This window comes from Girardinichthys multiradiatus, chromosome 22 (assembly GCF_021462225.1).
Source record: "Girardinichthys multiradiatus isolate DD_20200921_A chromosome 22, DD_fGirMul_XY1, whole genome shotgun sequence".
NCBI lineage: Eukaryota > Metazoa > Chordata > Actinopteri > Cyprinodontiformes > Goodeidae > Girardinichthys > Girardinichthys multiradiatus.
In genome coordinates this window covers 37083358-37103199 of record NC_061814.1, presented here as the reverse complement: position 1 = coordinate 37103199, position 19842 = coordinate 37083358, and the positions used below count along the sequence as shown (strand labels likewise).

The 19842-nt window shown below is 42.9% G+C and overlaps 1 protein-coding gene across 12 annotated transcripts in view; it reads left to right on the top strand.

The window, feature by feature from the left end:
- Nucleotides 1-19842, top strand: part of LOC124858842 (regulating synaptic membrane exocytosis protein 1-like) — a 123303-nt gene that overhangs the window by 35100 nt on the left and 68361 nt on the right. The window lies entirely within an intron of this gene.

Here is a 19842-nt window from a genome sequence, read left to right as displayed (position 1 = left end):
CGCAAGAGGAAGCTGTCTGAAAGGTATGTTCGGGTGCTAACCCGGATTGTATCCAAAAAACATAAAACCACGGCTGCCCAAATCACGGCAGAATTAAATGTGCACCTCAACTCTCCTGTTTCCACCAGAACTGTCCGTCGGGGGTTCCACAGGGTCAATATACACGGCCGGGCTGCTATAGCCAAACCTTTGGTCACTCATGCCAATGCCAAACGTCGGTTTCAATGGTGCAAGGAGCGCAAATCTTGGGCTGTGGACAACGTGAAACATGTATTGTTCTCTGATAAGTCCACCTTTACTGTTTTCCCCACATCCAGGAGAGTTACGGTGTGGAGAAGCCCCAAAGAAGCGTACCACCCAGACTGTTGCATGCCCAGAGTGAAGCATGGGGTTGGATCAGTGATGGTTTGGGCTGCCATATCATGGCATTCCCTTGGCCCAATACTTGTGCTAGATGGGTGCATCACTGCCAAGGACTACCGAACCATTCTTGAGGACCATGTGCATCCAATGGTTCAAACATTGTATCCTGAAGGCGGTGCCGTGTATCAGGATGACAATGCACCAATACACACAGCAAGACTGGTGAAAGATTGGTTTGATGAACATGAAAGTGAAGTTGAACATCTCCCATGGCCTGCACAGTCACCAGATCTAACTATTATTGAGCCACTTTGGGGTGTTTTGGAGGAACGAGTCAGGAAACGTTTTCCTCCACCAGTATCACGTAGTGACCTGGCCACTATCCAGCAAGAAGAATGGCTTAAAATCCCTCTGCCCACTGTACAGGACTTGTATATGTCATTCCCAAGACGAATTGACGCTGTATTGGCCTCAAAAGGAGGCCCTACACCATACTAATAAATTATTGTGGTCTAAAACCAGGTGTTTCAGTTTCATTGTCCAAACCCTGTAGCTCTTTGTCCTGAACCCTTAAGTAAAGATTGATGGATTCAAATGCGTTTGTACATTTAAACCTTTCTTGTGTCCATTGCACTTATTACAAGCAATGTAAAATGTATGCTTCCAGGGCAGTGGCGATTGCTCTAAGACTGCATGGGAAGCTCAGCTTCCCCTAAAATGTCAAGAAATAAGTGATCAAATATGTACTGTTGTGTGTACATGTCATTGACTAAATATGCGCTACAACGCGCTCAACTTTTGTTCAGAATCAGCTTCTTATCACTGGTAACGACGCGGCTTTCTTCTCACTCAGTCCCGCAGCTTCACAGTGCTTTAAACAGTGAGTTCAATAGTGAAGCAAAAATGCTGGGCTTTGTCCCACCCATCAAACGCTCAGTGTCTCTGGAGGTCTATGGGGCAGTGGGCTGGCCTCGGCTGGCCCGGACGCTCAGCTTCTGCATGATGATTGGATGATCTGTCTGAGGCTGAATCCCTTTTGATTGACAGCGAAATGAGCGAATCAGCGATCTTAAAATTGAGCTTCCCCTCCTTGAAAGACCTGCAACCGCCACTGTTCCAGAGATAATATTCAATGCAAATACTTCTGTGTTTCTTTCTTTTCCTTTTGCACTTTATTATTATTATTATATGCAGCAATATTTGTGCATAAAGTAATAAGATATTACTATTGTCAGGATCTGCCATTTTGGGTTTTGTGTTTGTTTACTGATAGTTTTTACTGATAGTTTTATTCACTCTCCTGCCCCTCAGTTTTAGTAGTTCTTTCTCCCCTCGCCTATAGTTCCCATGGTGGTTGCTTTCTCATTTATTTATTACTTAGAATGGTTTTCTCCTCTGGTTATTATTAGTACAGTTGTCCTTGCCTCTGGGTTTTCTAGTTTAGTTTCTTGCTTAGTGTTTCTGTGCTTGTTTACTGTTAGGTTATTTATTCTTGCTGCATTCTTCTAGTTTATTAGTTTATTTTTCCCCTCTGGCCTTAGACCCCCTTTTGTTATTATTTTCCTAGTTGCTTTTTTCCCTTAAGATTAGTTGTTCTTTCCAAGCCTTGCTCTTTAGTATAGTTAATCTTGTCCCTGCTTTGTGTAGTTAGTGCTCCTTCCAGATTTAGCCTTGTGTTTTATGTTTAGGTTTCCTTTCCCTAGAGTTGTCTTTAGTTTAGTTTAGTGTTCCCCTCCTGTCTCTGCGTTCTCTAGCTCCCGTTTTCATAGTAACATATTCCCTCAGTTCCCTGCGGCCTGGTCCGCACCTGTTTCATGTTTCCTCTGATTACCTGCCTCCCTGTCTCAATGGTTCATACTCCACTTCCCTCAGCTTATAAGCTCTCTAGTTTTCATTGTTCCCCGCTGATTCCTTACATTATCAACCCTTGCTATCTTCCCGAGTTTCTACTTGTGGTTTGTTTTCTGTTTTGCCTCCTGAACTTGTGCTTTTGGACAACCTGCCTGTACTCTGCCTGCCTTATGTAAGTCTACCTTCAGTTTCATTATTAAACCTCATCTACTCACCATGCGGCCTCCTCGCCATGATCTGCATCTTGATCCTGCCACCAAACCCACAACACTGACAGTAGGAACCAGCCAAAAGAAGGACCAAGCAGCGGGCGAGGGAGTACCTCTGGCGTGCCGCGGAGAAAAGCTCCGGACAGGCCAGGGAAAAGGAGGAGCCGTGATTGCCTTTCTAGGGCTCGAGGTTGGCGATCCCTCCACCTGGCACCAGCCCGTGACGTCACATGCCCTGTGCCGCGGAGAAAGGCTTCATCCAGGCCAGGAGAGGAGAGGAGCGGCGATCGCCATTCTGGGGCACGCGACTGGCGATCCCTCTGCCTGGTACCGGCCCACTTCATCTCCGCCCTCCCAAAATAAATCTACAGTCTCGCATACAGCTCCCTCCTCGTCTCCGGAAACCTGTATTCAGCAACGCACACTTCCTCTGCCCGGTATGGGAGAGCTCCACGCCTCCACCACAGTCTTCCAGATCTTCCTCCCGCGGACAACGCCGCTGCCATCAGGACACTGTTCCTCCTGTTGTTACGATTCAGACAGGCGCCTCCATATCCTTCCCGGAGGGTCTGGCCAACAATCCTTCCTCTTGCCTGGCATCTTCGACTTTGCTTCCTGGTTCCCAGCCTTGCTCCAGCGATCATCCAGTGCCCCCTAGTGGTTCCCGGCGGAAGAACATGGCTAATGCCGACTCACTTCTACAGTCTAAAGCTGTAGAAAACATTACCTCCCGATCTCTGAGCCGTTCATCCACTCCTGCTTCGGTTCTGTCTGGTTTAGCTCCTGTTCAAACTGCCTTAGTTCCTGTTCTTGACTTCAATGAGGGATCTGCTGATGCTCCAGCTTTAGTCTTCACTGGCGTTCAGCTAGACTCTCCAGCATTAGTCTCTGCTGGAGGACAGCTGGAAGCCCCAGCACCTGTCTCCGCTGGAGGTCAACCAGACATCTCAGTGCCACCTCTGTTACCAGTTCTGCCACCAACTTCACCCAGTTCTTCAGCCATCTCTGATGGTGCTGCAGACACTCCAGCTTCTGTCTCCGCTGGGGTTCAGCAAGACGCTCCACCATTCATCTCCGCTGGAGGTCAGCCGTACGCCCCAGCACCAGTCTCCGCTGGAGGTCAACCAGACATCTCAGAGCCAGCTTCATTACCTCCTGATCAGCCACCTTTCACATCAACTCAACCAGTACACCTTCTTGGATTTCTATGGGTCATCCTCTCAGAGATTTCCTGTGTTCCAGCTTCAGTGCCAGTTCTTGGCTCCTCAGCAGCTTCTCCGGGCCCACCTGCAGCTTTTCAGGACTCTAGAGGTCCCTGTACCGCTTCCCAGGACTAGCGGTTCCTGCACGGCTTCCCAGGGTGACTTTGATTTTGTCTTCAGTGCCTCAGCCGGCAGACACGTCTTCAGTGCCTCAGCCAGCAGCCACATCTTCAGTGCTTCAGCCAGAAGCCACCCACGTCTTCAGTGCCTCAGCCGGCAGCCACGTCTTCAGTGCCTCAGCCGGCTCCTACGGGTCAGTACCGAGTTCCAGAGTTGCGAGAGGGGTTCATGGATGAACCACCTCTAGCCAAGCCTCCAGAGCCGCAGTGTGCGGCTAAGCTTCCAGAGCCAGAGCCTGCGGCTAAGTTTCCAGAACCGCAGCCTGCAGCTAAAACTGACTTAAGACTCGACTTTGACCCAGACTCTAAGTCTTCTGATTTAAAGACTGACTTCAAACCCCAAGACTTTACGACCGACAACAGGCCAGACTCCAGGCCTCCAGATCGTCTGCCCCTTTGTCGCCAGCTCCTCCGCTGCAGACCTCCGGACCACCAGCTCCTCCACCGCAAACCTCCGGACCGCCAGCTCCTCCGCCGCAAACCTTCGGACCGCCAGCTCCTCCGCCGCCGGCCTCCGAACCGCCAGCTCCTCCGCCACCCGGCCTCCGGACCGCCAGCTCCTCCGCCACCCGGCCTCCGGACCGCCAGCTCCTTCGTTGCCGGCCTCCGGACCGCCTGCCCCTTCGCCGCCGGCCTTCTGATTGCCTGCTCCTTCGTCGCCGGCCTCCTGATTGCCTGCTCCTTCGTCGCCGGCCTCCTGATTGCCTGCTCCTTCGTCGCCGCCCTCCTGATCGCCTGCCCCTTCGTCGCCGTTCTCCTGGACTTTAGTTTGGACTTTGATCTGCTGTTTTTGTTTTCTTGGACTTAAGTGTTTCCCCTAACAGGTTGTTTTGTTTTGGACTCTAAAGGTCATCTGGCATCCGACCTTGAGAGGGGGGTGATGTCAGGATCTGCCATTTTGTGTTTTGTGTTTGTTTACTTTTTCAGTTAGGTGTTTCTATATCTTTGGGTTTAGTAGCTGTTTTATTCCTTCTGTCATCCAGTTTTGTTCTCTCCTGCCCCTTAGTTTTAGTAGTTCTTTCTCCCCTCGCCTATAAACCCCTTTTTGTTATTATTTACCTAGTTACTTGTTTCCCTTAAGATTAGTTGTTCTTTCCAAGCCTTGCTTTTTAGTATAGTTCATCTTTTTCCTGCATTGTCTAGTTAGTGGTCCTTCCAGATTTAGCCTTGTGTTTTATGTTTGGGTTTCCTTTCCCTAGAGCTGTCTTTTGTTTAGTTCAGTTTTCACCCCTTTCTCTGCGTTCTCTAGCTTCCATTTCCATAGTAACATATTCCCTCAGTTCCATGCAGCCTGGTCTACACCTGTTTCATGTTTCCTCTGATTACCTGCCTCCCTGTCTCAATGGTTCATACTCCACTTCCCTCAGCTTATAAGCTCTCTAGTTTTTATTGTTCCCCGCTGGTTCCTTACGTTATCAACCCTTGCTATCTTCCTGAGTTTCTACTTGTTTGTTTTCTGTTTTGCTTCCTGAACTTGTGCTTTTGGATAACCTGCCTGCCTGCCTTATGTAAGTCTACCTTCAGTTTCATTACTAAACCTCATCTACTCACCATGCGGCCTCCTCGCCATGATCTGCGTCTTGGTCCTGCCACCAAACCCACAACACTGACTACTATTTACTAACACTGTCTGCTACAATTATCTATACTAACATTACATTTATCTATATTACATTACAGATAGCATTTTACTTATTATTAGAGGGACTTTATAGGAGAGTATGTCTGACGTAATGATGGAGAGAAGGTGGCTCAGTGTTGCAGACTTGAAGACCATCATCATTGCCTCCTTTGTTGAGAGTGATGCTCCATCTCCAGTTCAGCTTCTTAAAGTGCTTCAGAGCAAAACTATAGACCTTTTCCAGCCTTGATTCTAGTAAGGAGAAAAGACGGCTGTAGAGACTTCCATGCCCCTGGCGGCAGTCTGTGTGGACCGTGTTGTTCATGGCGCCGGAGAGAGGATTGGCCCGACAGCCCCGTTATCCTCGCTGCAGGGCAGGAGGCACAGGTGGTTCGGGCAGAGTGAGGTCTCCTGCACAGTTAGTGCTGCATTATTGATCTGAGACAATGACTCCGATCCCGTGGTTTGCTGTTGCCTGTCATCAACTAACTTCCCTCTTGAGTCAGTTTATTTTTGCAACTAAATCTGACTTTTTGACATTTTAATCCTGTTCCTCGCTAATTTGCCTGTGTGAATGCAGAGGCTAAATGTCACTCAGCATTGGTAAACTGTTTGTTTAGTAGATATCCAGATCCTACAAATCTGAGCAGATTGAGCTGCAGAAATGTGCTTGAGAGGAAAGGGATCCCTGTTTCAGTTCCTGGGTTTTAGGTAGCAGCACATCGTACATTTTATCCAGTCTTTAAAAGGTTCTGTAAGGTTAACCTCATATATACAAAAATACACAGCAGATCATCACTATCATCATTGTTGAATAAAAACTGTGTACTCCCTTGCTGTTGATGAGGGAAAGTATTGCCCTGATGCTGCTAATCAAAACCACTCAATCATTTGGTCATCCTCGCTGTGATCACCACTATAAGTCAGGACTTTTTACAGTTTGCTACGCTGGAGTATACAATGCATTTTAACACAATGTCAGGAAAGAAAGACATCAGCAATGAAATTAAAAGAAACAATTGTCGCTGCCCATTAATCTGTGAAGGGTTTATAGGATAATTGGTAAACAACTTAAAGTTCATCAGTTTACACAGAAAATATTATTCAGATGTGGAAACAGACACAGATGCCAGTCTTCCCAGGAGGGGAAGTCCCAGCAAAATGACCTAAGTTTCAGACTGTGTAATGCTCAAAAATGTCCCATAAGAGCCCTCAACAAGTCTTCGTTAATATATTGAATTGTAAAGTTTAAGATGGGACAATTAGAAAAAGACTGAACAAGCATGGCTTGTCGGGAGAAAGTTAGTTTTCTCCCCTGAATGAACAACAAATCAAGTTAGTCAAGTCAAGTTTATTTATATAGCGTTTTTCAGCAACAAGGCACTCAAGGCGCTGTACATAAGGAAAAACATTACAATGATACAGAAAATCAAACAAGAGGTAATCAAAAAATATATATAATAAAGAGAATAAGAAAATGAAGGGAAAATTGGATGGAAAACTTTAATAATATTTAGATAACACATTCAAAGGCCACTCTAAACAAATAAGTTTTTAATCTTGAATTAAAGCAACTTAGGGTTTTGGCACTTTCACAGTTTTCTGGGAGTTTATTCCAGTTTAGTGGAGCATAAGAACTAAAAGCTGCTTCTCCATGTTTGGTTCTGGTTCTGGGTGTGCAGAGTAGATTTAATCCAGAAGACCGGAGAGGTCTGGGTAGTTGATACACTGACAACAAATCTGTAATGTATTTTGGTGCTAAGCCTTACAGTGATTTATACTACCTGAAGTATTTTAAAGTCTATTCTCTGAGCTACAGGGAGACAGTGTAGGGACTTTAGAACCGGGGTGATGTGCTCCACTTTCTTAGTTCTAGTGAGGACGTGGGCAGCAGCGTTCTGGATCAACTGCAGCTGTCTGATCGACTTTTTAGGCAGACCTGTGAAGTCACCGTTGCAGTAATAAATTCTAGTAAAGATGAACGCATGAATTAGTTTTTCAAGGTCCTGCTGAGACATTAGTCCTTTAATCCTGGAGATGTTCTTTAGGTGATAGAAGGCCGACCCAGTTACTGTCTTTATGTGCCTCTGAAGGTTCAAGTCTGAATCCATCACTACACCCAGGTTTCGAGCCTGACTCGTGGTTTCTATATGTATTAACTAAAGCTGTGTGCTAACTTTTAAACGCTCTTGCTTTGGTCCAAAGATTATTACTTCAGTTCTGTTTTGATTCAGCTGAAGAAAATTTTGGCCCATCCATGCATTGATTTCTTCTAAGCATTTACCCAGCGCTTGAATGGGTTCATAGACACCTGGTGACATCGTAACGTATAGCTGTGTGTCGTCAGCATAGCTATGATAACTTACGTTGTTGTTTATTAAAATCTGAGTTAGGGGGAGCATGTTGATATTGAATAGAAGGGGCCCTAAGATGGACCCTTGGGGAACGCCACATGTGGTTTTTCTGGTGTCTGATGTAAAGTTACCTACTGACACAAAAAAGTCCCCATTCTTCAAGTAGGATTTAAACCAATTGAGTGCTGTGCCAGAAAGGCCGACCCAGTTTTCCAGGCGCTCTAATAAAATGGAGTGATCAACAGTGTTGAATGCTGCACTAAGGTCCAATAATACCAGCACTGTGGTTCTTCCACAGTCTGCGTTTATACGGATGTCATTGAACCCCTTGACAAGAGCAGTCTCTGTACCGTGGTGAGCAGGAAGCCTGACTGGAAGACATCGAAGCGGTTGGTCATTGTTAGGAATTTGTTTAACTGCTGAAACACAGTTTTTTCAATTATCTTGCTGATGAAGGGGAGGTTTGATATAGGCCTGTAGTTCTGTAGTAGCAGCTTGTCCAAGTTGCTCTTTTCCAATAGAGGTTTGATAGTTGCTGTTTTCAGGGCCTGGGGGAAAACACCTGACAAAAGAGACATGTTTTTTATTTGTGTTAAATTAGATGTTATTACAGGCAAAGCTTTCTTAAGGAAAGCTGTGGGTAAAACATTGAGATGGCAGGAAGAAGAGCTTAGTTGGTGTATGATTTCTTCTAAGTTTTTGTAGTTTATTTGTTGAAATTGGGACATTTTGTCAAAATCAGTTCTAGTTGAAGACAACTTTGGTACTGGAGTTGATGTGGATGTGCTGACTGCCCCTCTGATCTTTTGGGTTTTTTCAGTGAAGAATTTAGCAAATTCATTGCAGGCCCTGGTAGAGTGGAGTTCAGCTGCTACAGTTACAGGAGGGTTTGTTAACCTGTCGACCATGTCAAATAATGCACGAGCATTGTTTATGTTTTTGCTGATGATCTCAGAAAAGAAAGATTCCCTTGCATTTTTCAGTTGTAGGTTATATCTGTATAGTCTCTCTTTATAGATAATATAGTGAACCTGGAGTCCAGTCTTTTGCCACTCCTGTTTTTCACTTCTGACTGGTGGAGCACTTCTCCACGGAAACATTTTCTTCCCAGAAATGACTTTCACTTTAATTGGAGCAATTGAATCAATGATGTCCGAGATTTTAGAATGAAAGTTATCTACCAGCTCATCTACAGTGTTACAGGGCATAGTGGAGCTAGAAGAGTAAATCTGGTTAAAGGTTTCAGCAGCACCGTCCTTAAAGATGCATTTTCTTATCATGTGTCTTTGGCAAACTGAGTCATTGCAGATGATGCTTTCAAAAATAACAGAAAAGTGGTCATAGGGCAACATCAGTTACAGACACCTTAGAAATGTTTAGACCCTTAGTGAGAGTGTCACATAGATCTATTGGACTTCTGTCTTCAGGATTGTCCATGTGAATGTTGAAGTCTCCCACAATAATTAAACAGTCATAATCAACACATATCACAGATAAAAGCTAATTAAAATCACTGAAAAAGTTTGTTTTGGACTTAGGAGGCCTGTAAATATTCAAGAACATGGTTCGGACCAGGCTCTTTACCTGGAGAGCCAAATATTCAAAAGAGTCAAATTTGCCAAGAAATACTTTTTTACACTCTAATAAATCTTTAAACAAAGTGGCCACCCCTCCACCTTTTCTTTGCTGTCTGCTCTCACAAAGAAAATTGTAGTTCGGAGGCGCCGACTCTATCAGAATCGGAGCTTCATTAAATTCATGTAACCATGTTTCTGTTAAAAACATAACACCAAGATCGTGGTCAGTAATGAAATCATTGATTAAAAATGATTTTCCTTACAGAGATCTAATGTTCAATAGAGCCAGTTTATATGACTTAGTTGTTGATATTAACTCTGTGTGTGGTTGTACCTGACAGTTTATTGGTTTTTTTGGTTGTTTATTAGTGTCTGTTATCCTTTCGGCTTTGTTCTTTCTGTCACGTATAAGCAGAGGGATTTTACAACTATCTCCTATTAGGGGCCCAAGTTTTTCCTGGACATGCTCATTTCTGATAGAGTTACCACTGGGGCCCAGACTGTATCACAGAGAAGTGATTTGAAGGTCCTGATTAGGAGGAGATAGATTAGGAGGTGGTGGGGCTCTGTGGCATTTGGAAGATGTTGCTTCAGTAGCAGGGCCTCGGCCACGGGGGGTGTTGAACGGAGAAGATGTCAGAGCCATTTGGGTATAGATCTTAAGAGTTCCGTTCATGTTATCAGAATCCAGTGAAGCAAAAAGCGGGCCTAGTGGGGAGATTGGACAGTTCTGTGCAGTCTGGGTTGGGGTGTGGGGTGAGGGGGGTTTAACGGGGGGGTCGGTCTGGGTCTAGGTTTGGGGGGAGGGGGGTATAACGGAAGGGTCCACCTCTCCTGTGGATTTCGACGGGGAGACCTTTTGTGATGACCTCTCTTTCTCAGCCAAATGGCCGGTTGTCTCTGCTGGAGCTGTTGGAGGCAGCGTTATCATTGCAGTTGATACTCCATGTTCTCTGCTGAAGGCCGAAGCTGCTGGCGGATTATTTACTGAATAGAAGAGATTAGATGTGAGACGTCTGGCTCCCGGCTTGTTCAAACAGAAACCATCTTGCTTGAAGAGTTGTCTTTTTTCCCAAAAAATATTAAAGTTGTCGATGAAGTTCACAGGTGTGGTGGCACATGTTTTTTTCAACCACTTATTAATCATCAGAAGTCTGGAAAAAATCTCATCTCCACAGAAAATCGGTGCAAAGGGTCCACTGAGAAACACCTTGATATTGAGACCTCCAACAATATTCAGCAGACGAGTGAAATCCTCCTCAGTCCTTCTGATTTTTTCTTAGCTACGTCATCCATGGCTCCACAGTGTATAATAAGGTTTTCTGGAGACAGGTGCTTTTCTGTTATTGCAAGAATATTCTCTGAGATATCGGACACCACGTTACTGGTACCAATCATAACTTCTGTCTTTTTCTTGTTGCAGAAGTTTTTAATCCCATCCACAGCTGTGTTGCCCACTATTAGGGTTCTTGGTCTGGTGAGGTGCTTTTTCTCTGGCAATTTAGGAGAAGACTGTTTAGAATGAAGGTTGTTCTCAAACCTTTTATTGTTCTCAGAAGATGGATCATTTTCCTGGTTTTCATTCTGTAGTGGGGCATATCTGTTTTGGAAGGGAATTCCATTATTTCCAGCTGTCTCACTCCTATCAGTTGTTGTGACGACAGCTCATTGTCGAAGTCTCCTTTTCCCAGGGGAAACGGTGGCATTTCTCAGTAATTCTGGCCATTGTAATTTATTTAATTGCTGAGATCTTCCAGTGAGTCGTCCACCTTGATTTTTTGGGCATGCGCCTTAAACATGCCGGGGGGGTCTACCGGTAGGTTTATTGTCAGTGTTCTGATTGTCGGCTGAGTCATTGAGCTGTCACTGTTTGGGATCACAGGCAGAGTTGAATCATCGCTGTATCCCATATTCACCTCCACATTCACTTCTAGTTGATGGATCTTCATCTCCAAAACAGCCAATTTCTGTAAAGGTTTGTCGAAGTCCTCTGTGGTGAAGGGAGGGATTTTGTGCTGATTAGCTGGTGTCAACTTGTCCTTCTTTCAAGTTTGAGTATAAAAACATCAAAATCCTTTAGAAAAAAAATTTAAAAAATAATAATAATCCTTGGGAGTCACTGGTAAGAAGTAGTTTTAGTCCAATATTTCCGTGATTTTGGCTATGAGATAAAAAGTTAGGAATGCAAGCAAGCAGGAAGCTTAGGAGAAAAGCTTCTGAGCTGGCAGAGATGTGGAAGTAGCAGTCAACAAGACGTTTGGAGCAATGTAATTTAGAAAGATGAGACCAAAGCAGAGATGTTTGGCCATAGTTCACAGCCTCGTGTTTAGACAAAACCAAACACGTACAGAAAAGCTTGTACCGACTGTTAAACACGGGGCTGGAAGGTTGATGATCTGGGCTCCTTTGACAACCACATGAACTTGGTGCCTTACAGTCATTCAGTCAATCAAGAACCTTTCTGTACAGGTCCTTCTCAAAACATTTGCATATTGTGATAAAGTTAATTATTTTCCATAATGTCATAATGAAAATTTAACATTAATATATTTTAGATTCATTGCACACTAACTGAAATATTTCAGGTCTTTTATTGTCTTCATACGGATGATTTTGGCATACAGCTCATGAAAACCCAAAATTCCTATCTCACAAAATTAGCATATTTAATCCGACCAATAAAAGAAAAGTGTTTTTAATACAAAAAACGTCAACCTTCAAATAATCATGTACAGTTATGCACTCAATACTTGGTTGGGAATCCTTTGGCAGAAATGACTGCTTCAATGCGGCGTGGCATGGAGGCAATCAGCCTGTGGCACTGCTGAGGTCTTATGGAGGCCCAGGATGCTTCGATAGCGGCCTTTAGCTCATCCAGAGTGTTGGGTCTTGAGTCTCTCAACGTTCTCTTCACAATATCCCACAGATTCTCTATGGGGTTCAGGTCAGGAGAGTTGGCAGGCCAATTGAGCACAGTGATACCATGGTCAGTAAACCATTTACCAGTGGTTTTGGCACTGTGAGCAGGTTCCAGGTCGTGCTGAAAAATGAAATCTTCATCTCCATAAAGCTTTTCAGCAGATGGAAGCATGAAGTGCTCCAAAATCTCCTGATAGCTAGCTGCATTGACCCTGCCCTTGATAAAACACAGTGGACCAAGACCAGCAGCTGACACGGCACCCCAGACCATCACTGACTGTGGGTACTTGACACTGGACTTCTGGCATTTTGGCATTTCCTTCTCCCCAGTCTTCCTCCAGACTCTGGCACCTTGATTTCCGAATGACATGCAGAATTTGCTTTCATCCGAAAAAAGTACTTTGGACCACTGAGCAACAGTCCAGTGCTGCTTCTCTGTAGCCCAGGTCAGGCGCTTCTGCCGCTGTTTCTGGTTCAAAAGTGGCTTGACCTGGGGAATGTGGCACCTGTAGCCCATTTCCTGCACACGCCTGTGCACGGTGGCTCTGGATGTTTCTACTCCAGACTCAGTCCACTGCTTCCGCAGGTCCCCCAAGGTCTGGAATCGGCCCTTCTCCACAATCTTCCTCAGGGTCCGGTCACCTCTTCTCGTTGTGCAGCGTTTTCTGCCACACTTTTTCCTTCCCACAGACTTCCCACTGAGGTGCCTTGATACAGCACTCTGGGAACAGCCTATTCGTTCAGAAATTTCTTTCTGTGTCTTACCCTCTTGCTTGAGGGTGTCAATAGTGGCCTTCTGGACAGCAGTCAGGTCGGCAGTCTTACCCATGATTGGGGTTTTGAGTGATGAACCAGGCTGGGAGTTTTAAAGGCCTCAGGAATCTTTTGCAGGTGTTTAGAGTTAACTCGTTGATTCAGATGATTAGGTTCATAGCTCGTTTAGAGACCCTTTTAATGATATGCTAATTTTGTGAGATAGGAATTTTGGGTTTTCATGAGCTGTATGCCAAAATCATCCGTATTAAGACAATAAAATACCTGAAATATTTCAGTTAGTGTGCAATGAATCTAAAATATATGAATGTTAAATTTTCATCATTACATTATGGAAAATAATGAACTATATCACAATATGCTAATTTTTTGAGAAGGACCTGTATTGCTGAGTCAAATGTGCCATTATCTGTCTGACAGTTGGAGATTTGGCCAAACTGGATCATCGACAGGACAATCATTACTTTTCAGCCAAATCTACAAGAGAATGGCTGAAAGATAAAAGTGAAAGGAAGGAAAGCTCTTCATAATTTATTGCTGCTGAAAGTGTTTATTTAAGTGGGTGTACTTATTTGTTCATGCTTATCTTGACACATTTTGGCCAAGATAAATAATCAGTTTTTTGTTTTTGAACCCTTGAGGTACTGTTGAATTAATTTAACTATACCTGATGAAAAGGAAAACCCCAGATTTGAAAAGTATTTTTCCTTGACTGCAGCCTGCATAAGCAGGACTAAAAGAAAAGTATACGTCAAATCATTTTGATGGTTGCGGTATCATATAGTTTCATACAGAGCAGTCTACCTAGCAGACATGCTTTTAACACCTTCCTCTACTTCTATACTTGTGTCAGGTTGAAAACCTTTTCTGGCCTTGGCTGCCTGCCCGAAAATGAGCTGCCAAATGGGCACTTTGACGATTCTTGGCCAGGCTTGAAGATCAATGTGTTCCAGGATTGCTTTGTTGTGCTGTACATAGCAGTCCCACTCCCTTGCTAAAGCTTGGTACAACAATCACTGGCTTGAAAGTGAATAGTTTTGGCAGAACAGAGGCCTTATGTAGCTCTGGCCGTGTAGCAAAACAGGTTGATTTACTGTTTGACATGGATTCATTAAATTACTGCAGGAATGATTAATCTTTCCTTGCAGTGCTGCTGAAAAGTTGTTCTGGCTGCTTTTTTCACTGCAAACAAACTGAACTCTCAAAGGTAAACAAAAATGGTCAGAAAGTGAATTTGTGGTCCTGAATGCAATGTGGTGAAAGACTAACCCATGACACCCATTAAAAAATTGTTTTGTTTGAAATCATACTGACATTACTTGAACAACTTAAAGTGAATTGAATGAAATAACGAATAATTAAAAGTTATTAAGTTGTAACTGATGTCACAGTAGCTGAACTGCAGAGCAGAAGCATGATTCCTAAAAAAAGCTTAATCATAATATCCCAAAGGCTGTCTGCAACTGAGTTTGATGCGAGTTTAAGCTTTTCTGTGAATTTTCTATGAATTTGGGGGAGTGTAAAGCAGACAGTACCATTGCATTGTGCTAAAAAAGTGCACATTTGACATGCATGTGATGGGGAGTGCTTTCTTTGGCCCAGAACTGTAACGTCATTGGTTTACTGATCCCCTAAATGAAATGGGTTGTACCAAACTACTGTGCGGAGATTTAAAGCATATATTATTGCCTTTCATGGGAATTCATTTTCTTTTGTTGCTTGTGGCAACATAAAGCCTCTTTTCTGCATCAGGGTTTGCTCTGAAGGTTTTTATCAAGCAAAATATAATTTTCTCAAACATCTTATAGCAAAGACGTTTTCTACTTCATGACACTGGTATTTTCTGAGTGTTGCATTGCATTTTGACTTTGAGACATGTGTTCAGTACATGCATACACTGAATAACAGAACTTGCCATTACATGGTTTTTATAAATCCTGTGAGCTACTCTTGTTTGAGCCACTGTTTACACAGATGCACCTTAACACATTAGAATATCAGTGAAAAGTTAATCTATTTTATTAACTTGATTCAAAAAGTGATCTTCAAATAATATATAGATTCACTACACAACAATTTAAACCTTTTGTGTGATTATGGCTTAAATCTAATGAAGTCCCCAGAATTCGGTTAGAAATTTTCAATATGTAAAACCAATAAAAAAGGATCTTTAATTGAAAAAGGTTATGGCTTATATAGTCATGAGGAAGACTGCTGACTTGACAGTTTCCTTTTAGACTGTCATTGAAACTCTCTACAAAGAGGGTAAGCTGCAAAAGATTATTGCTAAAGAAGCTTGCTTTTCACTGTGCTTTATCCAAGCATATCAATGGAAAGTTGAGTGGAGGGAAAAGGTATAGCAAAAAGAGTTGCACAGGCAACTGGGAATCCATTCTTTGTGTAGAACCACTTCTGGACCACAGACAATCTGAGATGTCTGTGGACCGTGCAGAACATGAGCATACTTTTCAAGTGACCAACATTTCAGGTTAAAAAGCTTCATTACTGTGTATTTAAAGGACCTAGATATTGTATGTGTTTTCCTTTTTTGAATTTATTCACTGAAGTAAATTAACTTTTCAATGTAACTCTAAATTGAGGTGATGCATCTCTAAGCAGTGTTGGTTTTTGATATGGCCTAAATGGGCCAAGGTGACATTATAAGGGTTTTGAGGTGTGGGGTTGCTTAACACCATGTAAACAAAATACTTTATAAATTTGTCACTTGCACCCTGGACAAGTGTGTTGCATTTATGCTTGTACACTCATTGGGGAGTTGGCACCCTATGCTTTAAGTAACCAGCTCCTGCTTGTTGTTGAAAATAAGGAGATCAGGCTCTGCTTGCTGTCAGTTGCAATGTACCCGCGTGGAGTTTACATTTTCAAAACCTACACTGTGGTAGGGGTTGATGCCGGTAAAAGAGTTAGCACAGGGCACCATTTATGCAGGAACTGGGACTGTCTGTAAATACCAATCAGAGCCAATCCAAGCGGGGTTTAGACTGGTGACAACAGCACATCTCTGTGCAGGAACAAAGAGACAAATCCAGTGATGTGTATAGAGAAACCGTCTACTTTGCTTATCGGTCAACTAAAGACCATGTGAAGTAAGCCTTAGCATGAACTTTCCCATTATATACTTCTGCCATACTGCAGACTACAAAATAAAATTATAACTGCAGTCTTTACTCTACAACCTCAATCTACTTTGAAGGATCCTCAGAGACTCAACCTATTCATTTATCAAACATATCCATTTAACTGGACATGATGTTAATGTAATAGTTGTGAATCACAACCTTTACCCCCTGGGGGCCATTTATGGGGTCAGACACTCAGTCTGTGTCATGTTTGCTTCGACTGGTTCAGAGAAGTGCAGTGTTGGGTGAAGGGATGATCTCTTAAAATGACACAATTTTCATTTACTGGCATCTGTGACAAAAACCATGAGACAAATGAGCAATGAAACCCCAGATGTGCTACTATGGTCTTCATGCTTGTGTAAATGTGTATCTATTGATCAAAGTCCAGAGGGATTAATGGCTTTGTGCCGTTTTGTGTCAGGGTTTTGCACAGTAGAAAGCCTGAGCGATGTGTCATCTGACGTTAATGCCACACCACCTCATGATTACTATTGATCAGCAGCCTTGCGAGCTGTATCTGTCTTCACGTCTGTCTCTCATTGACTAGTCTTAAGGGGGTCATCTCTCTCTCAGTAATTGCAGTACAAGCCCTTCAGAGAGCAACACATGTACTGAAATCCCAGTTTGTGTCTATCTGCAAAGAAACAAACAGACTGTGGTGCACAAATAGGAGCTGTCCGTTTTGTTTTCAAAATTACAAGTCCCTAATAAGTCGACAACACCCAACCTCACCACAGAATTTCTTTTGTAGCCTTCACATACTGAGCCTAAGTAAAATATTTACAGTATTGATCTCCTATTTAACACTGGCCCAGATGCTCACTTCAGCTGTAAATATGACGTCTGAGTTTGCATGAAAGTTTTGACAGGCAGGCGAAAGTGTGTGTAGTTTCCTATAAGACCACTGTTCCCAGGGTTACTGTACAAATACAGTGCGCTCGGGTGCCCCCAGATGCTTTATTTGTGTGTGAGCTTTCTGTAGTTGCGCCTGTGCTGTACAGTGTACATATTGTGTGTGCATGCTCTGCTGTGGGGGCCAAGCTGAGCTTATATAGTACCTCATTAGCTGCTGTGGGCACTAATCTCCTTTGTGGCCGTTTTTCATCCTTAGTGCAAGATTTATGGATGTTCTCGGTTACACTTTTTCGCATATTGCTGCTGCCATGCGTCAAACTCTCATTGGCTGATGTTACTAACTGGTCCTGCCCCTTCTCAAATCTCCTTCCATCGCTTGAAAATAGAATGGTCTCATTTGATAGGCATCAGAGCTACACCACCATTTGGTGATAATAGCAATTATAGTGGTAGGGGCTAACAGTGAAACAAAACAATGCTTGATTATTGTGGACAAAAAGACCAATTTGCAACCATGTACGCAGCTGATAGTGAACAGGTGAATTAAAAGGGTTTCATGTTATTTAAAAGCTATCAGGCACAGTGAATTTCTCATTATGTTGATCTTGGCTTGACTCTAGAGATTCTACCACTACTTTCTGATTAATTCAGCTAATTATTATCTGACCACTCATAGAGAAACAAAATAAAACAAAAATAAAAGAAGACTAGGATGTCCTGCTAAAGTTACACACTCCAACGCTGTGCATTCCACAACGCTGATCCCAAAACACTACTACACTACTATTCAAAACAGAAGTGCATCAAACCTGGCACATATTTCGAATATGTGAAGGTGTGTTCAAAACTTTAACATGCATTTTTCAATACAATGCCAATGGCAGAAGTACCTCCAAACACACTTTTAAAATACATTTTTCTAAGCTAATATTAAGGCTTGTTCATATTTAATCAAAAAAGAATTAATAAAACAAATTCACAAATTGTATACTTTTCCAAGAAATAATATAACCAAATGACTCCTGGATTATTCATTTCTATCTCATGATGAGACACAAGTGCATAGTCATGCTCCTTGACTGATACATTTACGCAGATGGACGTACACAAACGCATGCAGAAGCAGCAGGACGCACACATACACACACATACTCAAGGGTTTGGTGTCCTAGTTTCCATCTGTGGAGAAGCTATTCTCTCTTGCTCACTGTTCACTCCTTCACTCATAAACTCATCTTGTGGGCAGGGGGGGGGGTTGATCCCGCTATGGTCATGTGATGCATTACTCCTGCTGCTGCAGATGTGTGTGTGGAAAAGAGTAGACATTTGTATGTGCATGTATGCATCGTTGCCCACATGCTTATACTTGACAGCAGGCTTGTTTTTTGTTTAAATGAAGAAGCAGTCTCTTTATTTAAATATAAGCCTGTTCCTGAATGTGTGTGTGTTAATGCTCACTGTCAGGCTGCTCTGTTCCACCATTAGACTGTGATCTAATACAAGGATTAGCATGAGATTAAGTGAGTCTCTTAAAAAAGAACAGCTCACTACTCAAAATCTCCTCAAGATAACCCGTTTGTTCAGTCACATCACAATAAAGGTAAAAGATATTAGCTTTTCCTTGTGTTGTATTTCTTCTTGCAACAGGAAAGCTCCAACATATTATCACGCAGTACTTTTTAGGAAATAAAGTACAATGTCTGACAAGACTGGAGCATTGTGGGCATGCAAAAGTTATTTTTTCAATAACTGTTTGGAACATCTGCCTGGCACTTTGTTGCTCACTTCTGTTTTTTTCACACCTTCATCCTTACTGTTTCTTAATTCACATCTCACCTTTTAAATGTTGTGTTTTGCTCACACTTCCCTGATTAATGCAATTTTGGTTATAATGGGATTTTCTTGTCTGAATAAAAATTCTGTGTTTCTGTGTCTCATGCCAATCCTAATTGTTTCCCCTCTGCTTTTAGTCTCAGCTGTTGTTTTCTTTATCCAGCCATCTCTTATTCCTCTCCTGTTTAAGTTAGTGATTGTCAGTTTTAGGGTTGCTTTGTATGGAAAATAATATAATTACGATTGTTTGGATGAATACTGAAATCAAGATTATCAGAACTGATTAATCAGATTTTGGAAAAACAATGCATTTATTGCTCGTGGAGGACAGTGAATTATCCCGAACGTGAAGTTTTCTATGATACTCTGTAGATTCTCTTTGGGATTTTGGTCAGGCCAGGGTTAGGGTTACTGCTGGCCGGCCAAGCACGGTGATACCAGGATGACAGAAGCAGGTATTGGTACTTTTGGCAGTGTGGGCAGGAGCCAAACCCTGCTGGAAGATAGTTAAGACCTTCTTGACATTGTATCTGGTTCAGGAGTGGCTCAGCACAATCAGTTGTAGCCCAGTTCCTAAGTAGGTCTGTGTGGTGGCTCTTAAAGCTTTGACTCCAGCTGCAGTTCACACCTAATGAATCTCCCCCAAACTGTGAAAGGCTTTCCTTTACAATCCTGTCAGGGCCGCAGTTGTTCCTGTTGCTTGTGGACCATTTTCTGCCACACGTTTTCCTTCCACTCAACTTTCTACTACCATGCTTGGACATAGCACTTTGTGTTAAATTACTTAAAATAAAATAACATTTCAATGATATTCTAATATATGAAGATGCACCTGTGTGTCCTCCAGAGTGGAAGAGAGAACGTTAGCTGATGTACTGTTGAGGGTGTGCAATAGGACAGTGGTGTGCAAAGTTTTTGCCGCACAGGGCAGAATCATTATATTAAACTACAATAAAAGTACT